The sequence below is a fragment of the Ovis aries genome, chromosome 9, assembly GCF_016772045.2.
Source record: "Ovis aries strain OAR_USU_Benz2616 breed Rambouillet chromosome 9, ARS-UI_Ramb_v3.0, whole genome shotgun sequence".
In the NCBI taxonomy this organism is placed as follows: domain Eukaryota; kingdom Metazoa; phylum Chordata; class Mammalia; order Artiodactyla; family Bovidae; genus Ovis; species Ovis aries.
The window spans coordinates 90,770,306-90,795,055 of record NC_056062.1 but is presented as its reverse complement, the minus strand read 5'-3'; the positions used below and the strand labels follow the sequence as shown (position 1 = coordinate 90,795,055).

The 24,750-nt window shown below is 42.1% G+C and overlaps 1 protein-coding gene across 7 annotated transcripts in view; it reads left to right on the top strand.

Annotated features, from left to right (window-relative positions):
- RALYL (RALY RNA binding protein like) overlaps positions 1-24,750 on the top strand; it is an 821,188-nt gene that overhangs the window by 659,169 nt on the left and 137,269 nt on the right. The gene's annotated exons all lie outside the window — the stretch shown is intronic.

Below are 24,750 nucleotides of genomic sequence, written 5' to 3'. Positions count from 1 at the left end.
AATTTCATGGCTGCAGTCACCCTCTGAAGTGGTTCTGGAGACCAAGGAAATAAAGTCTGTCATTGTTTTTTTTTTTTCCCCCCATCTATTTGCTATGAAGTGATGGGACTGGACGCCATGATCTTAGCTTTTTGAATGTTGGATTTTAAGCCAGCTTTTTCACTCTCCTCTTTCACTTTCATCAAGAAGCTCCTTAGTTCCTCTTTACTTTCTGCCATAAGGTTATTGATATTTCTCCTGAGAATCTTGATTCCAGCTTGTGCTTCATCCAGCCCATCATTTCACATGATGTACTCTGTGTATAAGTTAAATAAGCAGGGTGACAATATACAGCCTTAATGTACTCCTTTCCCAGTTTGGAAATCTGTTGTTCCAAGTCCACTTCTAACTCTTTCTTCTTGAATTGCATACAGATTTCTCAGGAGGCAGGTCAGGTGGTCTGTATACCCATCTCTTGAAGAATTTTCCGGTTTGTTGTGATCCACACAGTCAAAGGGGCTTTGGCAGAAACAATGAAGCAGAAGTATATGTTTTCCTGAAATTCTCTTGCTTTTGCTATCATCCAACAAATGGTGGCAATTTGATCTCTGATTCCTCTGCCTTTTCTAAATATAATTTGTACATCTGGAAGTTCTCAGTTCGCGTACTGTCAAAGCCTAGCTTGGAGGATTTTGAGCATTACCTCACTAGCATGCGACATGAGTGCAATTGTGTGGTAGTTTAAACATCCTTTGGCATTGTCCTTCTTTGAGACTGGAATGAAACTGACCTTTTCTAGTCCTGTGGGCACTACTGAGTTTTCCCAATTTGATGACATGATGAATGCAATGTATTAACAGCATCATCTATTGGGATTTGAAATACCTCAGCTGGAATTCCGTCACCTCCACTACCTTTCTTCATAGTAATGCTTCCTAAGGCCCACTTGACTTCACATTCCAGGATGTCTGGCTCTAGCTAAGCGATCATACCATCATCGTGATTATCGGGGTCACGAAGATCTTTTTTGTACAGTTCTTCTGTGTAGTCTTGCCACCTCTTCTTAATATCTTCTGCTTCTGTTAGATCCTTACCATTTCTATCCTTTATTGAGCCCATCTTTGCATCAAATGTTCCCTTGGTATCTCTCATTTTCTTGAAAAGATCTCTAGTCTTTCCCATTCTGTCTTTTTCCTCCATTTCTTCACATTATTCACTTAGGAAGGCTTTCTTATCTCTCCTTGCTATTCTTTGCAACTCTGCATTCAGATGGGTATATCTCTCCTTTTCTCCTTCCCCTTTCACGTCTCTTCTTTTCTCAGCTGTTTGTAAGGCCTCCTCATACAACCATTTTGCCTTTTTGCTTTTCTTTTTCTTGGAGATGGTTTGGATCACTGCTTCCTGTATAATGTTATGAACATCCATGCATCGTTCAAGCACTCTTTCAGATCTAATGTCTTGAATCTATTTTTCACTTCCACTGTATAATCGTAAGGGATTTGATTTAGGTCCTACCTGAATGGTCTAGTGGTTTTCCCTACTTTCTCAATTTAAGTCAGAATTTTGCAATAAGGAATTCATGATCTTACCTACAGTCAGCTCCTGGTCTTGTTTTTGCTGGCTGTATAGAGCTTCTCCATCTTCAGCTGCAAAGAAAATAATCAGTCTGATTTCGGTGTTGACCATCTGGTGGCGTCCATGTCTAGAGTTGTGTGTCGTGTTGTTGGAAGTAGGTATTTGCTATGAACAGTGTGTCCTCTTGGCAAAACTGTGGTAGCCTTTGTTGCTTCATTCTGTACTCCAAGGCCAAACTGGCCTGTTACTCCAGGTATCTCTTAACTTCCTACTTTTGCATTCTAGTTCCCTATGATGAAAAGTATATCTTTTTTTTTTTTTTTGGTGTTATTTCTAGAAGGTCTTGTAGGTCTTCATAGAACCATTCAACTTCAGCTTATTTGGCGTTAGTGGTTGGGGCATAGACTTGAATTACTGTCATATTGAATGGTTTTCTTTGGAAACAAACAGAGTTCATTCTGTCGTTTTTGAGACTGCACCCAAGTACTGCATTTCAGACTCTTTTGCTGGCACTGAGGGCTACTCCATTTCTTCTAAGGGGTTTTTGCCCACAATAGTAGATATAATGGTCATCTGAATTAAATTCGCCCCTTCTTGTCCTTTTTAGTTCATTGATTCCTAAGATGTCAGGGTTCACTCTTGCCATCTCCTGTTTGATCTCTTCCAATTTACCTTGATTCATGGACCTAACATTCCAGGCTTCTATGCAGTATTGTTCTTTACACCATCAGATTTTACTTTCACCACCAGATATATCCACAACTGGATGTCTTTTCTGGTTTGACTCAGCCTCTTTATTCCTTCTGGAGCTGTTTCTACACTCTTCTCCAGCAGCATATTGGGCACCTATGGATCTGGGGAGTTCATCTTTCAGTGTCATATCTCTTTGCCTTTCATGCTGTTCCTGGGATTCTCAATGTAGGAATGCCAAAGTGGTTTATTTTATGATTCGTAGCAGTAAAAATTCTTACAGTTTTAAAAGAGAATATAACCTAAAAAGAATCAAATATTCTGAAGAAAAATCCTTATTGGCATAAAGTACAGCAAAATGGTGGTGGTATATCTGTATCAAGGAGCATTGGTAGGGATCTGGCCTAACCTTTTCATTTTCACTTAAGCAACCCTTAAGAGCCCTCAAAAGATAGCCTGGAGCTGTGTCCTTGCCTTTGTTCTCTGAAAATTAGCCCCTCTCCTTTTCAGCCACTCACAGCTGTTATTAGGACTATAAAGTAAAAGGGTCAGAACTAGATGAGTTCTAAGGTCCTTTTCATGCCTAATATCTATAAGATATTCCTCTAATAAAACCTAATAAAAATCTCTCATGACTCTACCTAACAAGTGGTAGAAGGTTAATATTTGCTGACCAGTGCATGTCATGTACTGCACATATTTTACATATATTATTTAATTTTCACAGCAATTCTGCAATGTAGATGTTGCTACTCTCATCTTGCAGATCAAGAACCTGATATGTCATTTCTTAGAAATCTTCCCTAGGTCACGCGACTGGTAAATAATGGTTCGGTTCAGTTCAGTCACTCAGTCACGTGTAACTCTTTGCAACCCCATGGACTGCAGCACGCCAGGCCTCCCTGTCCATCACCAACTCCTGGAGCTTGCTCAAACTCCTGTCCATGAAGTCGGCAAATGATGGCGCCACCAATCAAGCTCATGCTTTCTGATGCCATGCCCTGACTTCTTTACAACAGATCATGCAGCCTCTTTGCTACTAAGTATGTGTTTCTTTCACCTCTATTTCCTCGAAGAAAAAAAAAAAAGCAAAATCCTTCTCTTTTCTAGAGAGATATTAACTAATTCCTTTAATCTTTGCTAATATACTTGAATCTGAGTCAGTTTAACATTCCTGTCTTTCTCCTCTACATGCCCCGATTTAGTGTCATTGCTTATGGTCTCAATTTCAGATGGATGGAGTAGAACACACTTAGACTAGACTTCTGTTTGGTTAAGTAAAATTCAACTGATTTGGAGAAGATGTCAAGATTAAACTCATGGAAATTTTGATTCTTTAAAAACAGCCACTTTTGGGGAAAAAAAAAAAATTGCTCTGCTGCTAAGCTGTATGTCCCGCTTCACATGCTTTAGCCGTTGCTTTTTGTAATCCAAGTGCTGACTCTGCATCTCTGGTAAATCCCCTTTTGTTAGACTTTGCCAATTGTTCCACGCTGTTGAGATCGCTTATCATCCAATTTATCTGGCCCTGTCCCAGATACATATCTTCATTCTGTCAGGGTCCACATCCAAAGAACTAATGTAAGTGGTGAGCGAGGCCCCTTTTTCCTGATATCATTTGAATAAAAGAGAATTGAGTTATGCATATCAAAATTGATTATATTCTGATATACTATAGCATGAAGAGCCCTCAAAAGATAGCTTGGAGCTGTGTTCTTGCCTTTCTTCTCTGAAAATTAGCCTATTTCCTTTTCAGCCACTCACAGCTTCCTTTCTTGGACTATAAAGTAAAAGGGTCAGAACTAGATGAGTTCTAAGGTCCTTTTCACGTCTAATGCCCCAGGGTTCTCTAAGGTATGACCATTAGCAATTTGAAAAGACACACTGAAAATATATCATAATTGCTCTTTCATTTTGGCTGTGTCCTTTTATTTAATTTAATAAACATTTTTTATACAAAAAGAGAAAGCTACAGGACTTATCAAATGTTGGTAATTGGTCATAAAGCAGTATTGATATGAAAACTCAGAGATGAAGTCATCAACAAATGCCAAATGTTGCTTTCTGTACCCTGTTAGAGGTAAAGGACAATATTTAAGAAACCGAGAAGTGCAAATAATTTGTAATCAGATAGATTTTAAAATGTATGCATAGAATTGCAGCTAATGCAGAATTTTTGAAATGTCATAATTTCAATTATTATCAGAAAAAGTTGCCAATGGCTTTTTTCTCATCAAAGAACTTCCACTGTCTGTGAAACGATGTTAATTTCGCATTTTCCCTGTTCTTAGATAGTTTCGGTTTTCTTTTGAGAATAGAAGCTTATGACAAGAAACAAATGTCTTTTTAACTGTTATTTCTCTAAGTTATGTTGAATTGTGAATTCAGAAGATTTAGAAGCAGAAGTTTATTTAAATCTGATGTTTTGTATACAAAACATTAGAGGGGAAATGCTTATTTATCCAAGTTTCATCTGTTTACACAAAAGAAGGCTGAGACGTTCTAAAACTGCAAGAAAAATGAGAACAGAGGGGATGAAAGACGGTGAGCATGCAGTTCAGAAATCCCTTTTATTCACATGCCCTCATTCTTACATAAGCTTAATAATAATAATACCTTACTTTATGTAGACCAACTGTGACTTCACAGGCATTATTCCTCGGTTCACCGCAGAACACGACCAAGTTGGTATTATGTGCCTTGCTTCATAGATGAGAAAACAAAGCTTCCAAGACAATAAAGGATTTTCCCGAAGAAAGGTAACAAGATTAGGAATTGAACTCTGGTTTTCAGCCTTCAAGTCTAAAGATCTTGCCACTTGATCACAACTCCCTGTGTTTACTTACCTACTACCATATAAACAATGCAAATTCTGAAGCACAGAGATTTCTGCCCACCAAAACCAACACTCAGTTACGTTTCTGTCCATGAATATCTTGCCAGCAGGTGACAGAGGAAAGCCTATACACTCTACTTAGCATGAGAACAAGAGTTGCCACGGACTTGTGTTCTCATCGGGCACAGGTGTTGCCTTTCAAGTTCTTTACCTAACGTAATAGCTGTATCATTTTTCTTGATAATATAAAATGGAATAATTGAGATGAGGGCACTTCGTTCATTGGAGGGAATATAGTAGCAGCTTGAAAAAGGGTGGTTTCTCTTTTGCTACTCTTTGCATCTTTGGGTCTCTTTCCTTATCTGTAAAATGAAAGAGCTAGAATAATTACATTTGTTCATTCATTCTTTCATGCAAGACCTATTCATTCTGTGTCTACTATGGTCTAGGCACTGAGGTAGCTGCCCTTCTGGACAAATGATCCAGAAAATGCAAAGGCCTCAGGGCAAGTAGAGGGCATAATGAAATAAAAGGAAACCATCTTCATGGCTATGAGTAACCGCTGATTGATCTTTGTGCCCTAAACTACTATGTCTCTCTGTCTATTTCCTCTACTGGGGATGTCAGTGATCTGCCATCAGATTTTTTTTTTCTTCGCTTCTGTCCATTTCATCTGTGTCATCAGCCACAAAGTAGTATTCACAATGGAATATCCATGGAGGCATTGCTTTGATTTGTTCCTTCTAACAGGATTCTCAGCTTAGCCAAGCTTCACTAAGCATATCACTTGTGCTAGATTATCACGGAACACAGAGATGCTATTCTTAAAAAACATAGTAAGGCTTCAGTATACCTATATCATATATATAAGTTAGATATGCCCGTACGTAAGGAGCATACGTGAAGGACACATACAGTTCTACGAGGAAATACCTGAGAGAATTATACGTTCTGCCTGGTGGACAGGAAGTGAAAAGCCTGGTTGACAATTAGGCCAACTTCTGAAGAAGCAGGCGCTCACTCCGCAGACAAAGAACTTGAGGACAGGCATGCCAGGTGGAGAACACGTAGGGACAGTCACAGAGATGAAGACGCATCTCATGCCAAGAACGGGGATACACCTCTTGGATCACCATGCCGTGGTGGCTCAGTCATCCCTCTATGACTGCTGATCAGACAAAGGAATCTGGCTCTTATTCTGCCAGCAACAAGGAGCCATTGAAAATGATGAGTGACTGGAAATGGGGTGTTAGGATGAGTGTGAGCTACAGATATGTCCCAGGTTTCTAGCTTAGGCAGCTGAGGGGTGTGGGGGGTGATCACTTGATTCTACTAAAGCAATAAGAAAGGCACGATGAGCAGCAGAAAGTTCAGGGCTGCTGCTGCTGCTGCTAAGTCACGTCGGGCATGTCTGACTCCGTGCAACTCCACAGACGGCAGCCCACCAGGCTCCTCTGTCCCTGAGATTCTCCAGGCAAGAATACTGGAGTGGGTTGCCATTTCCTTCTCCAAGTTCAGGTCTGGGGTTGGGGAAAAGAAGTAAAAAATAAAATTATTTCAGTCTTGCCCATGAATGCATAGACAGACAATTCATTAAAATAACACTTATAATTAAAATGAGGCTATTTGTAAATGAAATGTAATTAATCATTTGTGAACACTCCATAAATATTAGACCTAGTCCTAATGATGAATAGCAAATCCATTCTCTAGGAAGAATGTTGTCACTTTTCATAAATTGCTGCTTCACATGTGCTATGCACATTACAAAGTATCCAAGGTGCTCTGAAATAATCACTCTCCCCCAGGAAGTGAGTTTCCCAGCATGCCAAGTTCCAATTAGTGCTGAACAATTGCTAAATGAGAATAACTGTATGATGGTTTTGCTTCTGCTTGTAAAGGAGACAGACCTTTCCTCTCTGATGTGAGTAAAGCTGACAACTAGAGAACAAAGATATTATTTATCAAAGCTGAAGAGCACAGGTTTTAACACCCAGAGGAAGCTCTCTGGGTCACAAGGAGCACAGCTCAGTAAGACATGTGAGGCATCAAATGTCATTCCACTCATCACATGGATATTACTAAGGATCATTCCTAAATATGGCTTTGTTGCTATTATAAACTTGTTTTTCATACCAACCTTCCCACCCCACAGACATGACCATGGAAATCGAGATTGCCATTTCGAGTGCCTTCAAGACTCCTTAAGATGGTCACAGAGGAACCTATAGTATTACCATCTTAAGATCACCAAAATTAGAGGTGAAAGTCACGAATGCAGGTTACATTAAAGGAAAATCAATGATCAAAAACCTTTCAAAGTGTGGGCCGAGTAAGGTGACTCTGCAGCAGAATATCTCTGGTGATTTGCTTCCCACTTGACCTATTGAGCTCTACTGCCATTCCTCACGGTGACTCTGGCACATCACAGCAAAGAGGGACCCTCGGGGGATCCACAATGTCCCGCAGAACCTGAACAATAGAAATGAAAGCAATAGAAGCTAATTTCAGCTAATGCTAAACACCAAAAATCAATATGAAGCAAAAGCAGTCTGGGTATCTCCACTGTATTGATTTGTTCTGTGTACTAAAAAGATGTTTACCAGTTAGCTATTGATCATTTGTTTTATGTCTTCTTGTATAAGGTCAAGGATAATCCACACTCACTTTCAGAAGCTCAGTCCTTCCAGCATCAATGCCCGCTTTTACACTGGTAAAGGTGTCTATTTCACCTGCCCAGTCTGGCGGACCCACTCAGAAATGGGCTCTGGGGCTTTTAAATGGACTGTACGGAGAACAGGGAAATGTATTCTTACCCCCTGTACTAAGGCATCCTGTCCTGAAATGGATACAGGCCCAGCCTTGATATGCCTACAAGCTTCAGTTTGAAAGCAAGTTGTCGCCAGGGCTGTGTAGAAGTCATTATCTCTCAAATCACTCTCTCTTTCTTTTTTTCTTGCTTCTAATCCAATTTTCCCTGGGAAACCAACTTACTATCACAGCAAAGTGCAGTTGCCTATATCCACGAGAGAAAATACACACCAAACAGTGTCTGCTTCTAAAACTCAAAGCTGAACATCCATATATCGGGTAACTGAGGGTGACTTCTCTTTAATTCACACTTCCTAAGCAAACATACAATGCTTTTGAGCCGGAATAGGTTCCAAACACTTGCTTTGTGGTTGCTTCAAAATTGTGCACATGTTTGATGAAGAGAGTTTTAGGTGGCCTGCATCCTGAAACTGGCAGAGCATAATCACCAGTAATTCAACTAAACTAAAATCACCAGTAATTCAAAGCGAAGCTCTTATTCTTTAGTATTTTCAGCTTCATAAAGGAAGAGGAAAAGTTTTCTGAAAGATAATATGTGTTTAAAGAGCCTGGACCTCTGATAGATATTCTCCGTATCTTAGCTATTCTCATTATTATGATAATTTTTTTTAAAGTTCTATAACAAAGTATTTTAAGAAGCTATTTAAAATGAGCTGTGAGCCATGATAATGTTGCAAAAATTCACAGTTAACTAAACAGGTTAACATTTCCTTTAACTGCCTAAAGAGGAGACTTAAAAATAAATGATTATGCTTACTTATAGTATATAGCTCATATTTCAACATGAAGCGAATATAATTTATAAACCTTTTAATGTAAAATGTTTAAAGAAATGCTGACACAATACCCATTAAAATAGTTCTGCTGCAGGCACTCCTCTGCTAGGTTAAAGGATGACCTATTTGCAGTCTTCTGTTATGTTCTTAATGCATAAATATCCATGAATAAATTCTTGCTTATAGAGAAAAACATGGTACTGGTACAAAGAGGCTGAATAGTACAGTTCCTTGATGCAGAAAATTCATCTTTAAAACTTTCTGAAAGACTATGGTTGCATTCGCTTGATTTGAGGCAACTTATGATAAAATCAAAGGAAGCAAAAATCATACAATCAATTTTTAAGAAGTAAAAGCCAAGAACGAGGTAGAAGTTGGGAGTGTTGAGGGGGAGGGGTGGATAGGATCAGGAAAATTACACTTAGAAAATGTATACAATAATAAGATATTAAAAGTGGGCATCAGACGTAGCTATGAGATTCCTAGCAGTCAAGCCAAAAGGGAATGCATGATAATCTATTAATCATCTATTAAAGAGAGTCCTCCAATCCGTGACAAGAAATTGACTTTTTTCCCCCTAACTCTCTCTTCTGAGAGGATTACTATTGCGCATGAAATCATCTAAACAGCATAGCAGTTACAACCCTCAGTAACAGTTATGCAACACACACACGCTATTTTTAAACTAATGGGAGTTTTCTCCTGAAGTCTCTCCACAAAAATCAAGGATAAACGGCAGTGCAACAAGCCGCACAGTCTTCCCTTCTGCTTCTCCCAAAGCAGTTTACTATCCTGTGACGACCGCATGAAACTCAAAAAGCGTGATGTCCCAAGACGGCTAGATCTGTAGACCAGCGCCGGTTCAAATCATTCCCACAGCTGCCTGATGGGAGGAGGTGAAAGCGAGAGTGGGCTGCCCAGCCCCAGAGACGGAAAGAAAAACGACCGCGCCTGGATGTTTATGATCTCGACACGAGGGCCTCCAGACCTGCGACTTAACGCTCCTCTCCTGGGACTGGGAGAAACGGGGAAAGCAGTGACGGACCTAGCATGGGAGGGAAGCGGCCGAAATGGCACCCCATCCTCGTAATTGGCCGGTGTGAGGAAGACACACAACTCTTTTCCTCCCGCTGGTGGTTTTCCTGGGCTTGAATCTCCCGCGTGTCATGAAATAGTTGTTTTCTTTCATTTGCAAGGTTTTCTGTGAAACAAAAGCCTCCTGAAAACAGAACTCAGGTGCTATCGCCTTTGTGTGACATATTCGCCGTGTCTCACTCTACGTTTTTCATGCTTTGCGTGATGAGATATCGAGAGTTAGGGCACCAGCAGTCATCAGCGAGGTGCCTTCTGCCGGAGTGGAACTTGCTTCTGGATTTTTTCTTCCAAAAGACAGTGCCCTGGCTGGGTCACAAGATGGAGTGTACTCACTATCAGTACTGATTTCTTAACTTATTCCCATTTGTAACATTCTGGGAGCTTGCTGTTTACTTTCTAGGTCAGAGAGTAAAGTAAGGCGTAGGCAGGTTCTTCATTAGCAGGTTCATGCTTTTATGCCTCCATACTCTCCCCAGTATCTTAGAATATTCATATCTTTTGATTTAGTAAATCCATTTCCAGAAGTATGTCTAAGTGAATAATTCCAAACATCTGAAAACGTAAAAAAGTGAAATTATTCCCAAGATGTTCTTTGTGGTTTTATTTATAATACTGAATAATCTGATTCAACCCAAGTATTATCCAGTAATGTATATCACACATCCACCAGATAGAATGCTCACAAGGTATTCAAGTGACGAGGGAAAAGACTTAAGAGTTGAATTTAAAAAAACTATATGGACAGCATACATGATAGCATCTGATTATATAAACAGTATGGATGATAGACACAGGAAAACAAAATTGCTTACAAATGAAACAAATATATGAAGAGAAAAAATAGAGATCAAAATATTAGCTGTAATTGTTTTTGGACGGTGAGAATATGGATCGTATTTTTATTGCACCTTTAATACCTGATGCAAATATCTTTAATGAGAATTTTATAACCAAAGAGAGAGAGATTTTAAAAGCAGATTTTACCAGTGGTGGATGATAAGCACAGAAGCACACAAGCAAGTAAGCATGAGGACTTTTTGTACACAGTGCTGTGTGAAACCAGTTCAACAGATATGGCCCTTCATCTTTAAAGTGAGACTCGCAGTCACTGTGGTGATTAGAAAAGTTAATTTTCTAAAAGGGCAGCTTCATTAACATTTGTCTAACAGTTCAGCTCAGGCCAGCAGCCCCACGTGGAGAAGGTGTCCCTGCCGGGGCTAAGCGCAGGGTCAGGAGCTCAGAGTGCAGAGAGGAGTAGCGTGCAGGCAGGGATGCAGCTGAAGTCATCCGATCTTCAAAAACAAAAAAGTCAAAATTTATGAGCCCTTCAAGTGATGCAGTAACATCGCTAATCAGGGACGCACGGGGAGGGCAGTTCTGACTACAAATTAGTGAGCCAGTAAGGAGGCAAGGGGTGACCGTCTGACACTAACCGTCCCGTTGTATTTAACGCTGTATCTCAGCCACTTTGCCCCCGCCGCGCTCGCTGCTGCTTTGAAAGGGCACAGTGCAGCGAGCTGCAAAGAGCAAACGAGTAGTTCCGAATAAAGGACAGGTGACAGCCTCAGGGCACAGCGTGCGCTCCGTGGCAGAGAGAGAGGGCAGAGGTTCTGTGTTCCCGACTCTGCACAGAGAAAACCTATCACTGCAGGACAGCCAGTCATAATGAGTCCGGAGAGGGTCAACGTGTTAGATATCCTTTTAGGAAAATAATACACCAACCAACAGCTATTTTTGAAAAGGAAGCAGAAGGAAAATATGGATGCTCGTTTGTAAAACAGCATTTTGAGTTGGATTGCCTAGCAACTGTTAGAGGTACCTTACTACACCTACCCACAACATCAGGGTGAAGGCATTTCTAGAGAAACTTAAGTTGAATTGGAATTTCTAATTTCTTAATTTGATGAAGACTTTGTTTTTCTCATTTGTTTTACTCCTTATTACCTAAGCTCAATATAGCACAGCTCACGTTTAGAGGGTTGAGAAAAGAAATATCACACAACCAATATTTTAAAATAAGAACTAAATTGAGCGTAAAAAAAGTTGAAATGTGGCATGAAAAAACCCATAAAGAGAGTATGAAAGAAATAAGTAATACCAGGCATTCATTTTTAACTGACAAACCAGGTATATTATTTTTTAAGTATAATGCTGAAGAAATAAAACACAAGAAAGAATGGCTTTGTGTATAGATGAGAAAAATGTGGGCAGGCAGTTTTCAGACAGACATTCTATCCTCAGCCTGGCCAGAGAGAGTTTCTTCCAGTAGCCAAGCTCTGAGCACTAACCATAAATCCTGCGCCAGAATAAAGCCCCAGTCCTGGGATACTGACCAAAAAGGGGTGAGAAGGCGGCAGGGCAGCCCGGTCTCCATGAGGGATCTTGAGATGGCACCGCTGGAACCTCAGATCAGATCAGATCAGTCGCTCAGTCGTGTCCGACTCTTTGCAACCCCATGAATCGCAGCACGCCAGGCCTCCCTGTCCATCACCAACTCCCGGAGTTTCACCCAAACTCATGTGCATCAAGGTGGTGATGCCATCCAGCCATCTCATCCTCTGTTGTCACCTTCTCCTCCTGCCCCCAATCCCTCCCAGCATCAGGGTTTTTTCCAATGAGTCAACTCTTCTCATGAGGTGGCCAAAGTATTGGAGTTTCAGCCTCAGCATCAGTCCTTTCAATGAACACCCAGGACTGATCTCCTTTAGGATGGACTAGTTGGATCTCTTTGCAGTCCAAGGGACTCTCAAGAGTCTTCTCCAACACCACAGTTCAAAAACATCAATTCTTCGGTGCTCAGCTTTCTTCACAGTCCAACTGTCACATCCATACATGACCACCGGAAAAACCATAGCCTTGACCAGCCTCTCTGCTTTTTAATATGCTATCTAGGTTGGTCATAACTTTCCTTCCAAGGAGTAAGTGTCTTCTAATTTCATGGCTGCAATCACCATCTGCAGTGATTTTGGAGCCCAAAAAAATAAAGTCTGACACTGTTTCCACTGTTTTCCCATCTATTTCCCATGAAGTGATAGGACCAAATAGTTTTCTGAATGTTGAACTTTAAGCCAACTTTTTCACTCTCCTCTTTCACTTTCATCAAGAGGCTTTTCAGTTCCTCTTCACTTTCTGCCATAAGGGTGGTGTCATCTGCATATCTGAGGTTATTGATATTTCTCCCAGCAATCTTGATTCCAGCTGTGCTTCTTCCAGCCCAGTGTTTCTCATGATGTACTCTGCATAGAAGTTAAATAAGCAGGGTGACAATCTACAGCCTTGACGTACTCCTTTTCCTGTTTGGAACCAGTCTATTGTTCCATGTCCAGTTCTAACTGTTGCTTCCTGACCTACATATATTTTCTCAAGAGGCGGGTCAGGTGGTCTGGTATTCCCATCTCTTTCAGAATTTTCCACAGTTTATTATGATCCACACAGTCAAAGGCTTTGGCATAGTCAATCAAGCCAAACCTATTAGGAGCCAAAAGAGAAACCAAATGCTAGAGACAACTCAAACTGACAGAGACAGAGTGTGGAGGTTAGAGATAAAGGATGAAATAGGAATTTTACATGGGGGTCAGTCTCAAGAGTATACGGCAGAATGATGGAGACCTGGAGGAGGATCTCTGATCCCAGCAATTTTAAATGGCTCACACAGGCTCCAACCTGGAAGAACGACTTATCTCTCAGCCTCTGTAAACACGGCTAGCTCAGGGATTGACCAAATTCAGCCCATATTAGCAACTCTTAACGGATCTAGTGGAGGAGAAGAAAACACAGATTCACTGATACAATCATTCATGAAGTCATTATTATGCACTGGCTGAACTTGGTTCTGGGAATTGAGAGCACCAGCTGTTAACTAATTAGGCTTCTTGTCCCTGTCCTTGCCTTCCAGCATGACGTAAGTGATGATAAACAAAACTAAACAATTAAATTAACCATAAGTTAGAAGGTAGGAGATATGAAAGAAAATGCAAAGCAAGGAAAGAGGGATAAAGGAGTAGAAAGGGGAGAAGTGTTGCGATTTGAAATAAGGTTTTCCATGAAGACATAGCTGAGAAGGTAACATTTGAGCAAAGACTTGAAGGAGGTGATGAGCAGGTGAGGATTTACCTGGAAGAAAAGCATCCTGGGCAGAGGGATTAGCAGCACGAAGGCACTAAAGCAGAAGCATGTCCATGTGTTTGAGAGAAAGCAAGGAGGCAGGTTTTCTCCAAGCAAATGGTAGAGATTTAATGGGAGCACCAAGTCATGTAAAGCCTTATGAAAGTGAAGTGAAAGCTGCTCAGTTGTGTCCGGCTCTTTGCAACCCCATGGACTATACAGACCATGGGATTCTCCAACCAGAATACTGGAGTGGGGAGCCTTTCCCTTCTCCAGGGGATCTTCCCAACCCGGGGATTAAACCCAGGTCTCCTGCATTGCAGGCAGATTCTTTAATCTGAGGCACAAGAGAAGCCCAAGAATACTGGAGTGGGTAGCCTATCCCTTCTACAGGGGATCTTTCTGACCCAGGAATTGAACCAAGGTCTCCTGCATTGCAGATGGATTCTTTATCAACTGAGCTGTCAAGGAAGACCTTAGAACCTTATAGACCATTGCAATTATTTGGCTTTTACTCTGAGAGAAATGGAAGGTCTTCGGAAGGTTTTAAGCAAAGTAGTACCATAACAGGACTTTGGTTTTAAAGGGTCATCTTAGCTTTGAGCTGGCAATAGGTTATGAAAGTTCAGGGAGGAACATGGGAAAACAGGCAGGAGATTATGGAGACTCAGATAAAATGGCAGCATCTGGAATGAAACCCGTAGTTCTGTTAGGGTTATATTTTGAAAGTAGAGCCAAGAGACTTACTGGCAGATTGAATGTGGACTGCTAGAGAAGGTACAGAGTCAAGGATATTATTATCCACTGCTATGGAAAATTGACTGGCTTAAAAAAATGTATTATTTATCATACCCAGGAATCTAAGTTGGGTTCGGTTGAGTGCTTCTACTCTGTGTGGAGTCCAAGAAGGCTTCTTCACTGACATATCTGGTATCTCAGCTGGAGCCGCCTAGAACAAACCGCTGGGGTGGCTGAGCATCTTGTTCTACATGGTCTTTCCATGTGATGAGCTCAGAATTTATCACACCACTGTGGGCTCAAGGTAATCAGAGTTTCACTTAGAGACTGAGTTCAAGAAGGAAGAAGATGCTGCCTTGTAAAATCCAGGTTGGAAGCTGCACAAGGTCACGTCTGTCAAGTATGTGGTTCACTGAAGCAAGTCACAAAGCTCGTCCAGATACAAGTTGGAGGGTATAGATTTCACCTCTTGATGGGCGGATGGAAGGAACTGATGACGGCCAGACTATCTACTATAGATGTTTTCAAGACTTTTGGACTGAGCGTCCGAACACGTGAAGTTGCAATTAAAAGAGGTAAGAAATACTCAGAGCAGAGGTCAGTGAATGCCAAGGTGGGTGGTAGAGATTAGGAGCGCAGCTTTTAGACATACTAAAGTTGAGGTATCTTTCAGACATCCAACTGAGGATGTCAAGTAAGTAGTTCAGTATCCCATCTGGAGTTCAGATGGAGGGCTGGACTGGGTGTCCACATCTGTGAGTCGTCAGTATGCAGATGGTACTCAAAGCTGTGAGGCTGGATGGAAACAAACACCAAAAGTGCAATTAAAGATGGGCAAGAGAAGAATTCCAAGGACCTGGCTCTAAAACACACTAATATTTGAAGTCAAGAACAAGCAAAGGAGACTTGAAAGAAACAACTAAGGAGGTGGTTATGCTAAGTGGTATGAAACCCAGAGAAGAAAATATTTTCAGGAAGAAGTAGTCAACTGGGTCAGTGCTCTCCAAAAGTCGTGTTAACTAATAACTCACCAGCCGACTCAGCATTCTGGGGAGCGTTGGAATCTTTAACAACTGTATCCATCAGGCCTGGGGTCACGGTCAGATCCTGCAGAGGGAGCAACCCAGGAGGGGCTGGACCCTAGAAGCGAAAAGCCGTGCTCTTGTGAGACAGCCACAGTGGTAGAGTTAGAGGTATTCTAACACGGATCCTTGCCCTGAAACACAGCCTCACCAGCCGGGTGGAATTTTCAGCACAGTCTGGGAAGAGGTAATACTGAGTAGCCCAGGTAGACAATCGCATCACAGTTGTGACCACATGGCACAGATGCGTGCCAGTTGTGACCACAAAGTTCATTAAAGTCTGATATTAAGAGCCAGAATTTTTTTTTTTTTTTTTTTTAACCAGCGGGTTGAGGAACTGTGTCTGAAAGAACCCGAGGTTTCCAAGATGAGAACTCAGCCAGGAGACTATCAGCCAGACAAGTGTGTCACGGGAGAGGCAGGGGCTGAGTTAAGCCGCACAAGTAAACATGAGCTGTCTCCAAGCCTGGATCAGACATTAGCTGCAACTTAGGCTGAAGGAGCCTCACGCGTTTTACGAAGAGAGAGCGGAGGAGAGGGGTGAGGTTGCACCTGGGACCAATGTGGGTGTGAGAATGTGGGCCACAGGTGAGCAGTGGGGACTGGAGGAAGGCAGAGGGGCTGTGTGTGGGCAGGAGAGGCTTGTGAGGACGAACGTGGACACGCATCTGGGCCGAGTGGGGCAGCCCTGCAAACCCATGGATTATGTCAGTTAGCACCATTGACACTCTGAACAACTCATTATGGCTGGCGATCAGAAGACCGCACAGAAGTATGTTGGCTCTGATAGGTTCACTTAAAATAGAGGAAGAAAGATAATGATGTTAGAATTCTGCAAAGCGCGGGACTGAGGATCAAGATGGCAAGCTGGGTGGCTCTGTGACTGATCACCTGCTTTCCTGTCTGTGATCTGGGCAGTCGCACAGTTTCTCTGCAGGATTTAACAGCTATTAGTGAGTAACTAAATAAGGCAATGGAAAGAGGCAGCTGAGCAACCACTTGCTAGGTTTTCTTGAATTTAACTTTCCTTCACTACGTAGGGTTGAAACCGAAAGGAGCAAATCTTCCAATGAGAAAATAAGGGAGTTTGAAGGTCTCCCTTCTCAGAAAATAATTTTTCTTATTTCACTAGAAACATCCAGAGTTGTGTGCCTTCCCCTGCAATGTGGGGAGTGACGAGGTTGATTCTGGAATCAGAGCAGAGCAGTGTTTGGACAATTTGCTAAACACTGTAGGACTGTTGGAGAAAGCACTTCAAGTCTCCCAGGGGAACCTGCCAATGGTTGATGACCTTTCTTACCAGGAGATTCCTCTCTATTCTTTACCTCCATCCCTCTTGCCGTGGCTCAAGCCTCTCAGTACAGCTAGGAAAGCATATTATGCCTGTCCAAGGGAGATGAGCCCTGCAGACTCAATTTCCAAGGTGGCAAAAGTCATCACTGTGACTGTCAAAGCTGCCCCTGAGATTCTTGGTTGACACCACAGCCATCCATCAACTTGTCCCCGGGGTCGCCACACAGATGGTGGTGACTGTGAATAGAATGTTCCAAGGAGCCTGAGAGCCCTAAGCAGAGATTTCAACTGGGCGTGAAAGCCCTTGAAAAAAGTATCACGGGAAATAAGAAGGAAAGCTTTTTGTTTTGTTTTTAAACTCCCAGAGAAAAGGAATCCATTGTAGGCAAATTCCACCAGAGGATTGGAGGAGCCTGGCTCGCTACAGCTTTGAGGTGAATTTGATAGCTCAGTTGGTAAAGAATCCGCCTGCAATGCAAGAGACCCCGGTTCAGTTCCTGGGTCGGGAAGATCCGCTGGAAAAGAGACAGGCTACCCACCCCACCATTCTTGGGCTACCCTGGTGGCTCAGCTGGTAGAGAATCCACCCGCAATGTGGGAGACGTGGGTTCAATCCTTGGGTTGGGAAGATCCCCTGGAGAAGGGAAAGGCTACCCACTCCAGGATTCTGGCTGGAGGGTAAGCAAGAGGACCTTAGAATGATGAAAATGTCACGTGGATGTGTTTAGATTACGAACGACTAACGATGAAATTAGTTGTAAGTGTCGTTCAGTCGCTAAGTTGTGTCTGAATCTTTCCCACCCCACGGACTGCAACACATCAGGCTCCTCCTCTAACTCCAGAGTTTGCTCAGACTCATGTCCATTGATTCGCTGATGCTCTAACCGTCTCATCCTCTGGCATCCACTTCTCCTCTTGCCTTCACACTTTCCTATCATCAGGTCTTTTGACTTTTCGCATTAAGTGGCCAAAGTTTTGGAGCTTCAGCTTCAGCATCAGTCCCTCGGATGAATATTGAAAGTTGATTTCCTTTAGGATTGACTGGTTGGATCTCCTTGCAGTCCAAGGGACTCCCAAGAGTCTTATTCAACAGCACAATTTGAAAGCATCAGTTTTTTGCTGCTCAGCCTTCTATTTGGTCCAAATCTCACATCTATACATGACTACTGGAAAAACCATAGCCTTGTTAGATGGACCTCTGTCCGTAATATGTTTTTGTTTTTTAATATGCCAACTGGGTTTGTCATTGCTTTCCTTCCCAGGGGCAAGCATCTTTTAATTTCATGGCTGCAGTCACTGCAGTCACTGTCTGCAGTGATTTTGGAGCCCAAGAAAATAAAATCTTTAACTGCTTCCACTTCTTCCCCTTCTATTTGCCATGAAGTGATGGGACCGGATGTCATTATCATATCTCTTTCACCTTCATGAAGAGGCTTTTCAGTTCCTCTTCACTTTCTGCCATTAGAGTGGTATCATCTGTATATCTGAGGTTGTTGATATTTCTCCCAGCACTCTTGATTCCAACTTGTGATTGATCCAGCCTGGCATTTTGCAAGATACACTCTGCAGAGAAGTAAAATAAGCAAGGAGCCAGTATACAGCCTTGCCGTACTCTTTTCCATGCCCAGTTCTGTTGCTTCTGGACCTGCATACATGTCTCTCAGGAGACAAATCAGATGGTCTGGTTCTCCTGTCTCTTTCCCACAGTCTGTTGTGATCCACACAGTCAAAGGCTTTAGTGTAGTCAACGAAGCAGAAGTAGATGTTTTTCCTGAAATTCTCTTGCTGTCTCCATGATCTAAAAATGTTGGCAATCTGACCTCTGGTTCCTCTGCCTCTTTGAAACCCAGCTTGTACACCTGGAAGTTCTCGGTTCATATACTATCGAAGTCTCGCTTGAAGGATTTTGCTCAGTTACCTTGCTAACATGTGAAATGAGTGCAATTGTATGGCAGTTTAAACATTCTTTGGCTTTGTCTCTCTTTGGGATTGGAATGAAAACTGACCTTTTCCAGTCCTCTGCCCACTGCTGAGTTTTCCAAATTTGCTGACATATTGAGTGCAACACTTTCACAGCATCATCTTTTAGGGTTTTAAACAGCTCAGCCGGAATTCCATCACTTCTACTGGCTTTGTTCGTAGTAATGCTTCCTAAGGCCCACTTGACTTCACACTCCAGGATGTCTGGCTCCACGTGAGTGACCACAACATTGTGGTTTTCTGTGCTTCCTAAGGGCCACTTGACTGCACACTCCAGGATGTCTAGCTTTAGGCAAATGGCCATGCCATCATGGTTCCTGGAGCATTAAGACCTTTGTTATACAATTCTGCATATTCCTGTCACCTCTTCCTAATCTCTTCTGCTTCTGTTAAGACTTTTAGCATTTCTGTCCTTTATTGTGCCCATCTTTGCATGAAATGTTCCTTGATATCTCCAATTTTCTTGAAGAGCTCTTCAGTCTTTCCCATTCTATTGGTTTCCTCTATTTCTTTGTATTATCCATGTAAGAAAGCTTTCCTATGTCTCCTTGGCATTCCTTGGAATTCTGCATTCAGTTGGGTGTATCTTTCCCCTTCACCCTTGCTTTTCACTTCTTTCCTTTCCTCAGCTCTTTGTAAGGCCTTCTCAGACAACTACTCTGCCTTCTTGCATTTCTTTTTCTTTGGAATGGTTTTGGTCAGTGCCTCCCACACAGTGTTATGAGCTTCCATCCAGAGTTCTTCAGGTGGTCTGTCTACCATATCTAATCCCTTGAATCCATTCATTACCTCCACTGTGTAATCATAATAGATTTGCTTTAAGTCATATCTGAATGGTCTAGTGGTTTTCCCTACTTTCTTCAGTTTAAGCCTGAATTTTTCAATACAGAGTTCATTACCTGAGCCACAGACAGCTCCAGATCTTGTTTTTGCTGACTGTATAGAGTTTCTTCACCTTTGACTGCAAAGAACATAATCAGTCTGATTTCAGTCTTGATCATCTGGTGATGTCCATGTGTAGATTTTTCTCTTACATTGTTGGAAGTGGGTATTTTCTATGACCAGCATGTTCTCTTGATAAAACTCTGTAACCTTTGGCCTTCTTCATTTTGTGCTCCAAGGCCAAACTTGCCTGCTACTCCAGCTACCTCTGATCTTCCTACTTTTGCATTTCAATCCCCTGTGAGGAAAAGGACACCTTTTTTTGGTGTTGGTTCTAGAAAGTTTTGTAGGTCTTCATAGAACCAGTCAACTTTAGCTTCTTTGGCACCAGTAGTTGGGGTATAGACTTGGATTTCTGTGATGTTGAATGATGTGCCTTGGAAATGAACCAAGATCATTCTGTCTTTTATGAGGTTGCACCCAACTACTGCATTTCAGACTCTTGTTGACTGTGAGGGCTACCTCATTTCTTCTAAGGGATTCTTGCCCACAGCAGTAGATATAATGGTCATCTGAATTAAACTCGCCCATTCCTGTCCATTTTAGTTCACTGATTCCTGAGATGTCAAAGTTCAGTCTTGCCATCTCCTGCTTTGTTATGCCCAATTTACCTTGATTCATAGGCCTGACAGGCCACGTTCCTATGCAATATTGTTCTTTACAGAATTGGACTTGACTTTCACCACTGGCCTCACCCACAGCTGAGCATCGTTTCTGCGTTGGCCCAGTCACTCCATCGTTTCCGTAACTATTAGTAATTGCCTTCCACTCTTCCCCAGAAGCATCTTAGACACCTTCTGACTATAGAGCATAAGGATGTTCGTGGGGTTCTCATGGCAAGAATACTGGAGTGAGTTGCCGTTTCCTCCTCCAGTGGACCATGATCAGTCAGAACCCTTCACTATGACCCAGCCTTCTTGGGCGGCCCTGCATGGCATGCCGCATAGCTTCATAGCTTCGTTGAATTATGCAAGCCCCTTCACCACCAGCAGTCTGTGACCCATGAAGGGGGTGAAATGTAGACTAAAATTTAAGTATCGATGTAAGATTCCTGCAATCCTTCAGAAGGTAATTAAGCTATTTATAAAGTAATGTATCAAATTATTCCATAAGTGAGGCACAGTTGGTTAACAAGTATTAACTTGCAGTGGCCTGGCCCGCTCTGTGTCCTGTGTGGGGCCAGAGAGACCAGAGGTCTAGCCAGCAGAGCGTGTACTGTGTCCTCTCCCATGTCTCAGAGGATGGAGCGGAGGCTCAAATACAGACATGAGAGACAGGCCTGCAATTGAATTCAGCCTCTGTAAAATTTCTGTGTGAGTTTGAGCAAGTTAGTTAACATTTCTGTACTTCAATTTTCTGATCTGCTCTTGTCAAAGTTAAATGTGTCAGAGAGCCCAGTGTAGGTTCTGGCACATCATGAGCTGTGCCTCTGGTGATCATTATTACTCTCTCCCTGGGCTTGTGGAGAGAATGATGGAACAGAGAGGAATCCAGCACACCATTCTCTGCATAAAACCCTTGCACCCATGTTTGTCTTTAAAACACTATTTGAAATGTAGAGGAAGATCAGTCTTTTTTTAAGAAAAAAAAGAGTATGCAATGAAATAATAGCCTTTCATCCCTTTAATAGAGTAATTCATTCATTCATTAAAAATTATATGTCAAATGTCACTAGATTTTAGTACTAGCTTTGACCTATAAAGACTCTGATCTATATTTATGAATGAAATCCTCCTCCATTTCTCCTCCTTTCTAAGCTTAGCACATGTGGGCTACCTCAAGAGAGAAACCTTCCCTTTTTGAATTTACTCCCATCCCACAGAACTGACTGAAGGCTGATGAGAGACCCAGGAACAGATTTGCTCCCTCAGCCCACGTGGCGGGCCATCAGCTCTGTGTTGGGTGTCATGCCAGTTATAGATGAGGGCCAGTGGCCACGGTTCTCCTGCCCTCTTCTGAACTCTGCATTGACCTCTGGAAGCCTGCTAATGATCCCAAACATTCTCCCCGAACCCTTTTTAACCATTCTACACACTCCCTCTGGGGACCCTCATTATCTCCTATGATGTCACATACTAACTCTGTGTTGATGACATGACTCTTAAATCTGTTTCCTCAGATGAGTTCCAGGCCTGTTCATCTATTGCCTCCAGCATATCCCACCAACACAGCCCAACATATATAACTGCTACAACAATTTATTCCCAAACCTGGGCTCCCTGTAAGTGCTGTATTTAGTTATTTACCTAATTATCTCAACATCCATTAAGAGTTAGATTTAGTATTACCTCCATTTTGCAGATGAGATCATTGAGGCACAAAGAAAAGCACCTTACTTTTTCAAGATCACACAATCAGAAGGGGGTAGCACCAGGACCAGAGTCTGGCAGTCTGATTATGCAAATTGCATCCTTTGGTTCATCCGTCTGAAATGTCGGTCAGGTGTGGGTTATCATTGCTAAAGCGGATAGATTAAATAGTAGTAAAGAATTGCTGTTGCTTCAAAATTTTAACTACAAGATCATATAAATATAGTGATGGATCATATTTATGTCTCTTTAGTTTCATAAAAGAATACTAGTTTTATAATTCTCCTCCAAGAGCCAATCCTTGTAATCCTACCTCAAGAACCAAGGTAGTTGAAGTCATTTCTGCAAAAACCCAGTAAATGCCAAAACACATGGATTTGAGGAAGAAGATGCCACCCAGCAGTGCTGTTGGCTCAGCATGGCTGGAATACAGAATCTGAAGTGGTAGCAGACAAAGGCTGGGGAGGCTTCCTAGAACCAGACTGTGAATGAACTTAGTTATACTAAAGAATTGGGACTTTATTCTGTAGGCAAATAATGGAAGTAGGGGTCAAGGAGCCCGGCACAGAAAATTCATTTGACCAAATCATTTACTAAGACAGTCTTAATGAGGAGCTTGGAAAATACACCTACAGTTTGTAATGCATCATGAGTAAGTGTTACAGGGGGCTATGGGAACAGTTATGAAGCACTCCTAACCACCCTTTGGTGCCTTATAGAGGAATAGCTCCCAGAAGAACTCAGATATTTGCAATCAAAGGAATTACATGATAGCACTTGTATTGTAGAGAGACAGTTTCGCCAGTAGATACAGCTATTCCAAAGAAATACAGAAAAATGGGGGGGGGGGGTCACTGAGGACATTATTTTATTAGCCCACGTGAAAGCTGATGATCACTAGAACTGTGATAATAACTGACAAGGAAAGACAGAATGAAGAGGACTTTTGCAAATACAAGCAGCAGAAGTAGGAGAATCTACTCAAAGTGAGTGTTGCTAGAAAGGAGTGAAGGAGAAAGAGTCCAGCCTTCCTAGTCTGAATATCTGGGTGGTCGGTTATGACACTGAGTTAGGGGTAAAGAGGAGCAAAGGGAGAGACGAATTTCACTTGAAACGTGAAGTTAAAGGCATTGACAGCTGGGGATATGTAGTGGGTGGATACAGCCGTGCATCAACAAATAGCATGGTGCTGCAGACATAAGTTTATGAATATCCATCATGTGGAGACAGCTGAAATCAGACAAGGTTTCTCAGCAGAGCACTGAATGTGTAGAGAGAGGGAACGTGCTGGCGCCAGAAGGCACACATACAAATAAAGCGAAGCCAACAGAACAAATAGACTGGCGCCGGGCAGCACCCCATGCAAGACCTGCCCACAAGAACTTTGGAGTCAGATGCCGAAATTCAAGTCCAGGCTCCACCCCTCTTCAGCTCTGTGACCTTGGGCAAGACAGTCAGCATCCCTGGGTGTCAGTTTCCTCCTCCACAAAATAAGATCTGCTTCAGAGGCATCATGGTACATAAAGCAGCCAGTGTTTATAAAGCATTTTGAGTAATCTTGGCCCTTAGTAAAGACAGCTCAATTTCTTCATTGTTGTTAAAACAAAGTATTATAAATCCTCTAGGCCCAAACAGTGGTCTTCATTTCTCATTCCATTTTAGTCTCTCCTGGCTCTTATTTTTCTGAGGGCTATTTGTTTATCTTATTCTACTCCTAATTCCAGGGAGTCCGGAATAAAGTATTACCAAATGCACTACCTATTTCATGTTCAAAGAAAATCCCAGGAGAGATAAAATCAATCCTCTTCTTCGCAAAACAATTATCTTACAAAACACTCAGAAAAGTTCTCTCTGGGCATATCACAACATAATCACCTGTTGCTAAGGGTAAAATTGATAAACAGTTTTCTCCGAAGGTGTATTTCTCTTGATAGTTTTTTTTTTTATTTTACATTTTTTTTCACTTTTCAGAACTAAAATTGTAAAAATGAGCTATTCATAGATTGAAGGCAGTTTCATCCCTTAGAGTTAACTATTAATATCTGTCTATTAATATCTGACAGTCATGGCTGGCAAGATCCCCTCTCTGCCAGGAACAGTGCTGGCTTTTCTGTATTCTTCACAACAGCCCCTTGAGTTGATCATGATGTTTGCTATAAATTTAACGAGAACAGTGTAAGGCTCTCTGAACCATCTCCAGGTGAGAGAAGCTGACTTCACGTAATGAGCAAGGATTGGATAGCTGGTTACAAAACACAGCAGGATCCAGTGTGGATCAACTGTCCCTTTCCTCTGCTGTGTGTCATCATCTTGAGGATAAGGCATGAGATAGGACTCCCTGGCAGTGCTCCCCACTAAGATTTCCTGTTCCCCGTCACCACTGAAAATGCTTGGGAGTCCTGGTACCTTGTCTTCATGACTTAACAGTGACCGATGGGCAATAATCTTGCCTTTCTGCTCACCTCATATAGCATCGCCAAGCATGTCCCACGTGAGCCCATTGGAAGGCTTAACACAGA